Source organism: Microtus ochrogaster, chromosome 2 (assembly GCF_000317375.1).
Source record: "Microtus ochrogaster isolate Prairie Vole_2 chromosome 2, MicOch1.0, whole genome shotgun sequence".
NCBI classification, from domain to species: domain Eukaryota; kingdom Metazoa; phylum Chordata; class Mammalia; order Rodentia; family Cricetidae; genus Microtus; species Microtus ochrogaster.
The window spans coordinates 16,677,607-16,691,409 of NC_022010.1; positions in this window are offsets into that span (position 1 = coordinate 16,677,607).

Below are 13,803 nucleotides of genomic sequence, written 5' to 3' on the forward strand. Positions count from 1 at the left end.
ATCCTCACCTCCGTTCACTCTATCCTCACCTCCGTCCTCTCTATCCTCACCTCCGTCCTCTCTATCCTCACCTCCGTCCTCTCTATCCTCACCTCTGTCCACTCTATCCTCACCTCCGTCCTCTCTATCCTCGCCTCCGTCCTCTCTATCCTCGCGTCCGTCCTCTCTATCCTGACCTCCGTCCTCTCTATCCTGACCTCCATCCTCTTTATCCTCACCTCTGTCCACTCTATCCTCACCTCCGTCCTCTCTATCCTCGCCTCCGTCCTCTCTATCCTCACCTCCGTCGGCTCTATCCTCACCTCTGTCCATTATACCCTCACCATTGTCCAGTCTATGGTCTTCTCAGTCCAGCAGCCCTGAGGGGTGCTGGATCCTTCAGCTTAGAATTCTCCTGTGACTCCCATCCTCCCTCTGCTGACAAGCCCCCTTGTCCATTGCTGGTCCTTACCTCCTCCTGTGCATCCCTTGATATACTTTAGTCACATGAGCCTCCTTACTATCCTTAACAGACCAAGCATGCTCCAACCTCAGGGCCTTGCTTAGCCTGTCCCCTCTGCCTAGAATCTCCTTCCTCAAATAGCCACTTAGGCTTATCTCCTGTTTGGTTCACAGATGTAGTGTGTGATCCCTTTAAAATCATAACCTTTTCTGGTTACCCTGATTCCTTACAGCCTTTTTTAAAAAACTCTTTGAGGGGTCCACCACTTAGCTACCAAATAAATACATGGGGACTTTATTCTTACTTATGAATGCCCAGCCTTAGCTTGGCTTGTGTCTAACCAACTCTTCTAACTTAAATTATTTCATTTCTCTTTAACTACATTTTGACCCTGGGCTTTTTACCTTTCTTTATTCTATATATCTTTCTTTCCTTCTTACTGTATAGCTGGATGTGTGGCTGTGTGACTGTGTGGTTGGTGGCTGGTCCCTGGTGTCCTCTTTTCTTTTCCTTGCTCCTTGCTCTCTTCCATAGATTTCTTCTAATTATTCTTTCTGCCTGCCAGCCCCATCTTTTTCTCTCTCCTGCTTAGCTAATGGCTGTTCAGCTCTTTATTAGACCAATCAGATGTTTTAGGCAGGCAACGTAACACAGCTTCACAGAATTAAACAAATGCAACATAAAAGAATGCAACACATCTTTGCATCACTAAATAAATATTCCACAGCATAAACGAATGTAACACATCTTAAACTAACATTCCACAACAATTCCATCTTTTTAAAAATCTCTCTCCCCAACAAGGTTTGCTAACTAATTCCATTAGCTTAATTTACCTGTGGCCCACCCTTCTCAGCTGGAACACCAGCCCCCTACTGTAAGGCATCCAACCTCATGGGCTCCGTGGTACCCTTGAACAAGGAGCAGTTGATACTTGGCATGGCAGGGACTTAGTCCAGACTCATCAAATGGGAGCTTCTGAGCTTCGTTCTATCTGACACATGCTCATTGACACCTCCCTAGATGGACCCCTTGTCTTGCAGAATTCTTCAACGTTGCTAGCACTTGGTGTTGTCAATCTCATAGTATGCTCTTGTGGAATTTTTTGGGTTTGTTTTTGAATTTTTTAGGCTGGGTCTCATGTAGCCCAGGTTACCCTGAAACTTACTCTGTGGCAGAGTTTGGCCTTGAACTCCTGATCCTTCTGTGTATGCTCCTCCCCCATGCTGGGATTATAGGTGTGTGCCACCAAACCACATCTTTGGCCTTCTTGTAGATTTTAAAAAAGTTAATTAAATTGAGCTAGGGTCTTACTTTATAGCCCTGGCTGGTCTGGGGCTCACTGTGTAGACCAGATTGGCTTTGAACTCACAGAGATCCACCTGCTTTTGCCTTCTAAGTGTTAGGATTAAAGATGTGCCCCACCACATATGGCTGGTAATATTTTGTTCTTTCTTTCTTTCTCTCTCTCTCTCTCTCTCCCTCTTTCTTTTCTTTCTCCTCTCCTCCCCTCCTCTCCCCTCCCTCCCTTCCTCCCTCCCTCCCTCCTTCCTTTTTTTTGTGTTTTGAAATAGGGTTTCTCTGTGTAGCCCTGGCTGTCCTGGCGCTTTCTCTGTAGACCAAGTTGGCCTCAAACTCACAGAGATATGCCTGCCTCTGTCTCCCTAGTGCTGGGATTAAAGGTGTGTACCACCACCTTGATCTTTTTTATTTATTTTTTTGAGGATTTATCTTGTGTGTGTGTGTGTGTATATATACACAAGTCCAGGTACCTTAGAAGGTTAGGAGAGGGTGTTGGATCTCCTGGAGTTGGAGTTACAGGTGACTGTGAGCCCCCAATATGGGTGCTGGGAGCCAACTGGGGTCTTAGACAAGAGCAGTCTGTGCTGTTAACTGCTGAGCCATCTCTCCAGGTCTCTCTTGTGGTTTGAAAATGTGTGTTTCTTGATGAGCTAGGGAACTCAGGTGAGAGACACAGGGAACTAATGTCATCTAAACTTGAGTGCTAAGGAAGGCTGTCCACATTTCTTGAGAAAATGGGAAATGGGCTTTGGTTTGGGTTAGAATCAGACATGTACTCCTCCAGAGCAAAAGCCAGCAGCCGCTCTGTGCCCTGGGTTTGATGTTGGGGCTAATTTAAACCCAGGAAGTGGCAGGCTTATTAATAACTAGCCAGGATAGTGGTGGTGGCGGTGGTAGTGGCGGTGGTGTGTGTGTGTGTGTGTGTGTGTGTGTGTGTGTGTGTGTGTGTGTGAGAGAGAGAGAGAGAGAGAGAGAGAGAGACAGAAAAAAAGAGAGCCCTAGAATCTTAATTGAAAAGGCCACATACTTAGCATCCAAAATAGGACCCTGCTTAGCGTTCCGCTGTGCTCATTTGCAAATTAAGGGGGGCATTGTTTTGAAAATAATCGAGTCTAATTTTACAAGTTTGGGAGATGGCTCTGTACTGCTTAGAATATCTTTCTGACACACTGAATGCAGTCTGCTCTCAGCCTCTAAGCTGAGCTGGCTGCTTGTGGACACCCAGATGCTCAGTGGAACTCGTTGCTGCTGAAGCTGCCTTCACAGAAGAACAAGATCCAGTCAGCTGCATGCCTCTCATCCCAGGACTCAAACGTGGCCTCAGCTACATAACAAGTTTGGAGCCAGCCTGGGCTATATGACAGTTTGTTAAAAAAAAAAAAACTGGTATCTAGGGTCTTCAAGTTCTCTTTGGAGTTCTGTGAAACCATCTAACTTAACTTCCTTTCCTCCATCTTATGGACATGAGAGTGAATGCTCAGAGAGGTAAGGAATGTGTCTAAGATCACACAGCAAGGCAGTGGCAGAACTTAGACTAGAACCCATTCCTCTCCCAGGCTCAGCAGTTGCGTTTTCCAATAAACCGTTGCTTAATTACACATTTAATCATGTGTTTGAGCATAACTTCTACACACACTGCTTTACTACAGTTCACTGACTGCTATTTCCCTTTTAAAATACATTTACTTTTGAAAATGTGAAGACACTGGGGCTGGTGGGATGGCTCAGTAGGTAAAGGTGCTTGCTGTCAAGCTGGAGACCTGAGTTCGATTCCTGGAGCCCACATGGTGGAAGGAGAGAACCAATTCCTGAACGTTGTTCTCTGACCTCCAGCACACCCACTAGCAGCCCACGAAATAAATGTAATAAAACTTTCAAAAGACATGTAAAAAAGAAAAACATACCACAAATATAAATGGAAAATTTAGATTGCCCACCAAACTAGAAAGCAAGTAAAAATTAAACCAAGGGGAATAAACGGCACTAGTAAGCTTGAACTGGGAGACTGTGGTGGCTAAGACCTTGTACCAGTTAGCTTAACCTGTCAACTTGACAGGACCTATCGTAACCTGAGGAGGGAGTATCCCCTGGGGGATTGCCCAGAACAGATTGACCTATGCCTGTGAGGCCTTGTCTTGATTGCTAATTGGAGGGCCCGACCCACTGTGGGCGGTGCTATTCCTAGGCAGGGGTCCTGAGCTGCATAAGAACGCTAGCTGAGTTAATCCAGAGAGTGAGCGGGCGGCCTTTCTTCATAGCCTCTCTTCTGCTTCCTTGGCTATGAGTTCTTGCTCTGATTTCTTCAATGACGGGTTGTGACAATATGCCTGTGACCAGGATGACTTTTTATCATAGGAAACAACAAGTGCTTCAACTACAATTAACGTTCCTGGGCGTCTAGGTATGCCTGATTGCCTAAAGCTCAGGCTCTCTCATTGCCCAGTAGCACCATGCTGAGACTGGCATGGTCTGCCTTGCCCTTAGGGTTGGAAGTGGATGGAGAGGGATGCGTTTCCCAGGTGACTGTACTGCTCCGTGTACGCTGTCTCAAGGCCCTGGGGCCCCACTCCCGATGGAGAGTGAGGATGCTCACCTTCCCTTGCCTGATGGCAGTTCAGACCCATTTATAATTTGAGTGTGAAATGCTGCCCCAGGCATACATATTGAGCTTTTTCCCGATCCACTGAGATGAAAGGAGTCTCTGCCTCCCACTTCCATTGCTATGGTGAACTCTGCCGTTCCTAATCTGATGGATCCTTTTCTCTCAGACTGTGAGTCAAAATAAATGACTTCCTTTTAATTTGCTTGTGGGGAATTTAGTCACAACAATGAGAAAAATGGCTAATGGCTCATGTAGGCTGGAAGGAGCTAGCATCCACATTGGTCCTTCTGCAGAAGATGACTTAGCCTTCTGTGGTGGCCAACCTCCAAGATTTTCCCAAGAGGGACACATGGGGGCTCAGCAGGGTCCAGTGGTCACTGTTGAATTCAGAGCATGGGGGAAAAAAACGAGTCTCCCCCAACATGCTGCTTTAGGAGTTCCTGGAGGGGTAGGAGGGACAAGGAGGAGGAGAGGAAAAAGGGGGCGTGCAGTGGAGTCTAGCTCTCACTGGAGAGCATGTGGTTGAGAGTGCTGCTTGTCCCCAGCATTGGCTCTGCCACAATTTCTTGGACTCCCAAATTTGATAGGTCGATTAGTCCCCTAGTAGGAAGACTGTGACTTTATTCTCCCTTGAGACTAGGTGACCCCATCTTAGATGATGCAGATGGGACTTGTTGGGCCTCCCAGAGATCTTTTCTAGAAGCAGCTGTTAGACCCTTGTTTTTATTTCATCCGTTCTTCCCTCTGGAGCTTGGATGTGATGGCTGGAGTCAGGTAATTCTTTTTGATAATGAAGTGAAGTGACCATGAGAAGGGAGGTTTGTTTTTGTTTTTATTTTTTTTATGGTGGCCGAACAGTGCAGAGGGAGCCTGGTTCCCTAAGCCTCTGCAGTTTTATTTATAGATTTAGTCTGGGTAGCGCAGGCTGGTCTCTAACTTGGAGTCCTCTTGTCCCTGCCTCCTGAGTTGTGGCATTACTGGGGTGCACTCCTTGGCTTGGCACTGTGTTAATGTCCCTGCTTCATTGGTCTCAGCTGTTCCCAGTGAGTATTTTGGTATAAAAGGAGTATAATCAATCTCTGAAGGAGCCAAGGAGATTCAAGTTCTCCTGTGTGGACATTCCAAAACCCTGCTCTCAGATGGATTTCTCTCCAGCTTCCTACCCCATGAGAATCTGGGTGTGGAAGGAGGTGGACACCCCAGCCTTGCCACCTCTAGCATCCGTTTCAGGTCTCCAGTAAGGCCCAATCTTGATGACATTTGGTCCTGAAGAATGCTGTTTTGATTCCAAGGCTATGGTTGAGAAGGGGGTTGCTGACAAAGAGGCAGGCATGGACTGGGTCCATCACAGGTGTCACCCCAGGGAGCAGGCCACAGAGATCCAAAGGGACCCACAAGCGCTAAAGCACTCTTTAGAGGCCTTCCAGACTGGGCTGACCGAGTGTCTTGCTCGCTCAACAGTCATGCAGGGAATGTGTCAGCCCTTACACTACCTTCCCTTCTCTCTGAACAGCCCAGGGCCTCACCCATCCAGGAACAGACAATGCCCTGCTCCCTCTCCTGGGTCCTCAGCTCTATATGCTTGCTAGATATTTTAACTAAAGCATTTAAAATCGCTCAGAACTCAGCACCCATCACCATGGATACTCATCACTGAAATCCTTTGTTGCCATGGCAACCTTCCACCCTTCAACCGCCCTTCCCTAGCCATTCTACCCCCCCCCCCCCAATCTTGCCTGTTTTCCCTGAAACTGACACACCAGTTTGGGTGAATGATGGATACATTTAAAGAGGCCTCAGAAACCTGGGCTGTCGGCAGGAAGACAGGGTATTTTTCCATTATTGTAATAAGTCTATTTCACTCCCCTGTTTAGGCACGATAGATGGTTGTGATTACAAGGACAAAGATGGAGATCAATACTGAATTAAGGCTGCAGCAAGCCAGCGCTTTTGTCATCCTGCAGGTGATTTTTACTAACCGTCCTGGGGTATTGGAAGTGCAGCTGGGAGCAATGGGATGGCAGACTGCCCGCTGCTGCGGTTTCCCAAACCATCCTTCTGACATGTGGTGTCTCGCTAGTGTCTTCTGAATGGGAGATAAGAAATTGCCACTTGCTGACAGGAAGGGAGAGGATGAGGGAGGGATAGAAGAAGATGAAAAGGAGGGAGGGGAGGAAGAGGATGAAAGAGAGATGAGCATTTCCCCAGGCACAACCCGACTGCACTGGAAGGAACAGGTCCAACATGCTGCATACTTAACCTGCTTTATGGAACTAAGGTTGTGTGAGTGAGGGAAGATACAGTGACAGCAATGACAGAGTCTGTGCCCAAGCAGGACTGGGCAGTGTGGAAGAATCTCTCTCTGTCTCTCTGTCTGTCTGTCTGTCTCTCTCTCTGTGTCTGTCACTGTCTGTCTCTGTCTCTGTCTGTCTCTCTCTCTCTCTCTCTCTCTCTCTCTCTCTCTCTCTCTCTCTCTCTCTCTCTCTCTCTCTCTCTCTCTCTCTCTGTCAGGCTGGCCTCAAACCCCAAATGCTAGGATTACAAGTGTGTGCCATCTTGCCTTGCTTTTCAGTTTAGTCTTCAAGATACTGAATTCCATTAAGTCCCAGAGTTCAAGGCTGGGGACATAGCTCAGTTGTACAATGATGCACAAACCTTGGATTTGATCCCCAGCACCACCTAAACCCAGGTGAAGTGGTGCCCACCTTCATCCCAGCACTGGGCAGATGGAGGTGAGAAGACCAAGAGTTCAGTGTCATCTGGGGCTATATAACGGGCATGAGCCTAGCCTGGCCTACAGGAGACCCTGTCATATCATACGCAATTAAGCATCTTCATCAAAGACTGGGAAGGATAGGAGCAAGTCTGAGGATGGCTTCATTTTTGCTCCTGATACCAAGGATTCTCACCTGGGTATTTGTGTCCCGAACACACACACACACACACACACACACACACACACACACACACACGACCCTATGAGGCTCAGACCAGGCCTGGGCAGCCATTGTCCAAGGAATCAGTAGTTAGAGTCTGCCCTAACTGCAGTGTGGTAGGAATCCTCCTGCCTCCGTCTCCCAAGTGTTGGGATTGCAGCATTCAGCACCATTTCTGGCTTGATTTATTGAATCCCTCAGTGACTGATTTAGTTTTTCTGGCACGAATCCCAAAGCGCTCGGCATCCAGTTGTTATTTTTAGGCTCTGTCTAAGAAGAAAAACCAGAACAATTTTAATATACTAAATTAAAAGCGCCTCTCCAGCAGGAAATGACCACGCTCTCTGAAAGCCAGCCCACCTGCCTCTGCGACCACCTGGGGCAGTTCACCACATTCCTCCAAGACTGAAAGCAGTTTCTGGAAAGCAGAACCACCCAAGGACCCAGCAGGGGACAGGGCCCAGGTTGGGCAAACCATGCTACACACTGCATTACCTTCAACTGACTTCCAGAATGACATGTCTCCCTCAGGAAATGTCACCTGCAATTACCATTGCCAGTAGAGAGACGACTCTGGGCACTGTTCCTGATGCTTTCCCTCTCCTTCCCCATCTACCCATCATCCACTTCTCCCCCACAGCTGGACCACCAGGCTGGGAGACCTCTTGCTGCTTCATGCTTCGGGTTGGGAGCTGGGCATCCCCCTGTCACCTGTGTTTTATTCTCCACTGAAGGATGGGGTGGAGCTTTAGAAGCAGCCCAACAGCTCCTAACAGCAGACATTGTGAATGCCCTGTTAACCCCTTGGTACCCCTTCCCTTTCCTGCCCTTCTTTCTCTCTTTTCCTCTCTCCTCCTCTCCTCTTTGCCTCTCCCCTCCCATCACCTCCCCTCCTTTTCTTCCTCTTTCTCTGTCTTATGGTAATTCATTCTATATCAACAGAGCCATGCCCACAGCCTGCAGGGTACACATTTCTGGGCCTAAGGTCTATGACTTTCAATGGCATCCCCTTTGACCGGCTGCCTGACCTTTTTGTGTCACTACTAGAAATTGAACCCAGAACCTTGTGTATGCCAGGTAAGGACTCTACCACTGGCCCACTTTAACTTTGTTTATTTGGACAGTTATTTATTTAGAGGCAGGCCTGGAACTCACTCTGTAGCTCAGGATGGCTGTGAACTTGGGATCCTCCGCCTGTGATTAGAGGCGTGTACCACTTGACCCAGATTCAACCTGGATCTTTATCTGGCCATCTAAAGGGTACTCATCTTGCTACCTGTGCATCCACCAATGTCACCATTGGCTGGGATTCCAGTGAGTGTCCTTGGACCTCAAATGGCATCTGGATGCAGTTGTCCCAGCAGCCACCTTGAGTGACGCATGGGTGTGCTGCTTTCCTGTCCCCCACTTTCCTCTCCCTGTGCTTCCTGAGCTCCACAAAGTCCACCTCACATTGCTGACCAGGGGTGCAGCTGGGATTCCGAGCAAGGATGGCTACTCACTGCTACTCTGAAGATGCTGTGCAGGAATGTGGCAGCACAGGCTAAGAATCCCAGCACAGGGGAGGCTGAGCCAGAAGGAATGAGTTCAAGGCTAACTTGGGCTATACTGCAGAACTGTGTCTCAAAAAAACAAGACCTCCTGCCCAAATCCAATATCCCATCATGTTCTCAAATAGGATGCTATACTTCTCATCAAGGGGCACAGGCAGGTGTGATAGCCACCCCGCAACAGTTACTTCTGGGTCCTTGTAGGCCGTGTTCCCATAAGTATTTTCACCCCCTTTCAGTCCCCCACCCCTCTACCATCCCCCTTTTTTATCTTCACAATTTCATCATTTGGTCAGATATATTAATTTGTCCTTTTTATTTGTTTAATGCCTACAGCAGACATTGTGGGTGCCCTGTCAACCCCTTGGCATCTCTTCCCAAGGCTGCTAGGGACTGAAAGTGAAATGTCTCCTCGTGGTTTGAACACTCAGTCCCCAGCTGGTGGCACTAATTCTGGGAAGCTGTGGAGCCTTCAGGAGGTAGAGCTGGAGGAATTGGGCCATACACAACTTTTGAAAGTTACGTCCACCCCTTCTTCCTGGTTCCTTGGGATGGGAAAAGCCACCTGTAGGTTCCCATCACTGTAGACGTAGCTGCTCTACCAGGTCCTGCCCAACCATGATGGACTAGAACCTTCTTTTTTCATCTCTGAAGTTCTATGGTCACACAGGTATAGAAGTGTCTTAGTCACTGTTCTATTGTGGTGAAGAGACACTATGACCAATGCAGCTTTTCCCTGTGTAGACAAGGCTGGCATCGAACTCAGAGATTTTTGCCTCCCAGATGCTGGGATTAAAGGTGTGTACCCTGTTATAAAAGAGTTATAAAAGAAAGCATTTAATCAGGGGCTGGCTTACAGTTTTAGTGGTTTAGTCCATTATCATCTTAGTGGGGCATGGCGGCATTTAGGAAGGCACTGGAGCAGTAAGTGAGAGCTGCATCCTGATCTGTAGGCTGAGGGTGGGGGGGGGATACTCAGTTTGGCATGGGCTTTTGAAACCTCAAAGTCTACTCCAGTGACATACTTCCACCAAGTCCACATCTAATCCTTCTCAAATAACACCATTCCCCAGTGACTAAGCATTCAAATAGACAAGCCTATGGGGCTATTATTATTCAAGCCGCCACTCACAGCCTTTGAGGAATTCTTCATCTGCCTTGTTCATGGCTGAATCCTCAGAGACCATTTCTTAGAGATGTTCATAAAGGCTCAGTTGGTGGAGGGCTTGCCTAGCATGCAGAAGGCCCTGGATTCCATCTCCAGCACTGGATGCCATGATGGTGTGGACCTAGGGAAGCAGAAGCAGGAGGATTAGGAATTGAAGATCATTGTTGGCTATGTAGGAGTTCGAGGCCAGTCTGGTCTACGTGAGACACTAAGAGCAGAGCAGGAATGAGAAGGGAAAAGGTAATAAGTGGATATGGAGTGAGGAGGTGGGGGCATTGTTGTGCCCATTTCATTGAAGGGCAAAGTGATGTGCTCAGTGTTCACTTCCCAATGGTTGTCTGTTTGGACATCAAAGGGCCTGAATTTGAACCCACACTGTCTCCAGGTATGGCCTTGGTGAGTTTGATGGTGAGTATGTCCTCATCCTGGTAAGCGCTTTCAAACATTGCCCAACATCCTTTTAAGATTCCCATTGGCTCTGTATGCTAGTTCCAGCTGCCTGCATCCTTGACAACACTTGACATTGTATCAGATTTAACAATTCTAAGTGCACCTGCTGTGTTGTCTCATGGTGGCTTTATATTTCCCTAATGTGAATGATGCATGCTATCTGTTATTCTTTTTTTTTTTGTTTATTTATTTATTTATTTGGATTTTTCGAGACAGGGTTTCTCCGTAGCTTTTGGTTCCTGTCCTGGAACTAGCTCTTGTAGACCAGGCTGGCCTCGAACTCACAGAGATCCGCCTGCCTCTGCCTCCCGAGTGCTGGGATTAAAGGCATGCGCCAGCACCACCCAGCTTTGTTTTGTTTTTAGAGACAGGATTTCTCTGTCCTGGAACTCACTTTGTAGACCAGGCTGGCCTCGAACTCACAGAGATCTGCCTGCCTCTGCTTCCCTAGTACTGGAATTAAAGGTGAGTGTCACCACCACCCATCTGGATTTAGTGGCCATTTAGATAGTTTCCTTTCTGAAGTGTCAACAACAACAACAGCAACAACATCTTGTGTGGGCAAGATAGATCATTAGGTAAAGGCGCTTGCTGCCAAGCCTGAAGATCTGAGTTCAATCCCTGGGACCCACGTGGTAGAAGAAGAGAACCAGCCCTCACCAGTTGCCCTCTGACCTCCACATTGCACCATGGTGCATGTGTGTGTGTGCACACATAAATGACAAATATTCGCTGGGATAATCGAGGACTTGGTCGTAGAATAGGATGGACGCATGGGTGAGAAGAAACCAGGCCAGCCCAGAGGGGAGAGCAAAGTTGTGAAGTTAGAAGATTAAAAGTTGATGGAAGGGAAAATGTGGGTCGTATTTATCTAGGGAAGATCTGGGTGCTGCTTGTTGTATGTTCAACACTGAACCTGTCTGCCACACTAAGTATTTGTGGAATGAATAGCAAGCCAGCCTGATGTTTTTGTTATCTGTCTAAAGACTGTCTCCCCTTCTTTCCTCCATCTTTAGTGAGTATAATCTTGATCCGCAGGATTAACAAGAGGCACGGGCTGAATGCCTGACATGATTTGGTCTGGCTGATAAGCTTGGATCCCAGCTTTGCCTGCTCTCTGGGACCGAGGTAAAGGCTGTAGAGGTATTTGTGAACAGCCGATTTGCTGGCGAGTGGGGGAACAGGTGTAAAGCGCGCACAACAGAGTATTATTCCTTTGGAAGTGGTGAAAATGTCTTAGTCATAATGGTTTCATTAAAGGCCACGTGGAACTGAACATTTTTAAAAGGGTTAAATGAACTTTACCTGCAAAGAATGTTTGTTTCAGTAAAGGCCAGAGGTCACAACAGCTGGTCTGACACCTTGAATGAGGCCCTTAGGTTGCTCAGGTCCCTGATGGACCCCACGGTCTCCTTAATGAGTGGCTCCCCCTGCAGGCCGTCCGGCTCACGACTCAGTCTGATTTGAATCTTCATTGGACTCTTTCAGTGGGCAGCACTCTCTGCTCTCCAGTCAGTAATCCCCCAAACTGGAGCTGGGAGCTCTGGCTGATGGCCCCCAGGTAGCCCAGCTGCTTCTTTCTTACGGTGTCCAGTCCCAGGCTGTCAGGATCTGTCGAGGGTCACCGCTGAGGCGTGCTTGGTAACTACATGCAGCAGGGGCTGCCCGCTACCCAGTAGTTGGGTGTGTGATGTTTGATAGAGAAAAAAACCATTCTATTTGCAGTTTTCCACTGGCCTGTACACAGTTGAAGCAGGACCTGGCATTTTAAAACAGTTCAAGCCAGCTGTGGTGGACTAGGCCTCATATCCCAGACCTCTAGACACCAAGTAAGAGGAGAGTTTGAGGATAGCCTGGGCTACAGAGAAGATATTTTTTTTTCCCTGAAACAACAGCAACAACAACAACATCCCGGAGAGAGGGCTCCGTCAGTAAAGAGCCTGCTGCTTAAGCAAGAGGAGCCAAGTTCAAATCCTCAGCATCCTTGTGAGAGTCGGGCATAGCCAGGGCTGGGGTTGCAAAAGTCACACATTTTACCGACGGAGTGATCTTTGCAGCTCCCAAACAGACACCGCTTTGACAGTTGAGTGTCAGGTCTAAAAATAACTTCGGGGACCATGAGACCTGGAGAGACCCGGAGGACCGCTTAGGAGTGGGAGCGGGAACTCAACAGCGGACGGGCGCAGCTGCTCCTGGTACGTGGGCTTTGTGAGCCCAGAACTGCGCAACCTCACACGACCTCCTCAGCTCAGGCCTTTTGATTTTGCAAGCGGCTGTTCAGAGGGAATTTACCAACTAACTACAAAGAGTAAAATAGAAAGAAAGCAGCTTAAAAAAAAAAATAAGCGGGGAAAGGAAAGGCCGCCCACTGTTGCCGGTAACTAAGGCTGGATGCAATAAGACACATTTTCAGTTTTTGTCAAATGTTGGTCTTTTTCCAAAATACTTAAATGAGAGAAAGATGGAGGCGGCGTGAGTGTGGGAGAGGGCGCTGCCAGCCCAGGTGGAGGCAGGGGGTTTAAACTTCTGTGAAACCCAACAAATTGGTATTGAAAGTATGCTATTAATACTTGTAGCTTGGCACAAGTACTTGCCTGGCTGAGTTACTTAGGGCGTAAGATTAAACACTAGGTTCAAATTTCCATTCTGCCTTCTATTAGCTTTGTGACTTTGGGCAAGTTACTAGGCATCTGTGAGTCTCAGTTTCCTTACTTACTGTTTATATATAAAACAGAGAGAGAGGGAGAGGGAGAGAAAGAAAGAAAAGCTCAATATTGCTCTTCAGGACAGCATATAAAGCCTTTTCCTTGGGAGGGAGCTGGAGAGATAACCTAGAAGAGAAGTGTCCTGGCTGGTTTATGCCAATGTGACTACTTCAACTAAGAACATGCCTCCATGAGATCCGGCTGTGGGCCAGGCAGTGGTGGTTTATGCCCTTAATCCCAGCACTCCAGAGGCAGAGGCTAGTCTGGTCTAAAGAGCAAGTTCCAGAGCAATTAGAGCTACACAGTGAAAGCTGTCTTGAAAAACAAAACAAACAAACAAACAAACAAAAAGATCAGGCTGTGGGCAAGCCTGTAAGGGCATTTTCTTAGTTAGTGATTGATAGGGGAATGAATGAAATTTATGCCCTGGCAATGCTGAAATAAAGACAGTTCCACCAAGATTGATTGATAGCAATTGATAGGGGAGGACCCAGTAAACTGTGGGTGGTGCCATCTCTGGACTGGTGGTTCTGGATTCTATAAGAAAGCAGGCTGCTGGGCGATGGTGGCGCACGCCTTTAATCCCAGCACTCGGGAGGCAGAGGCAGGCGGATCTCTGTGAGTTCGAGACCAGCCTGGTCTACAGAG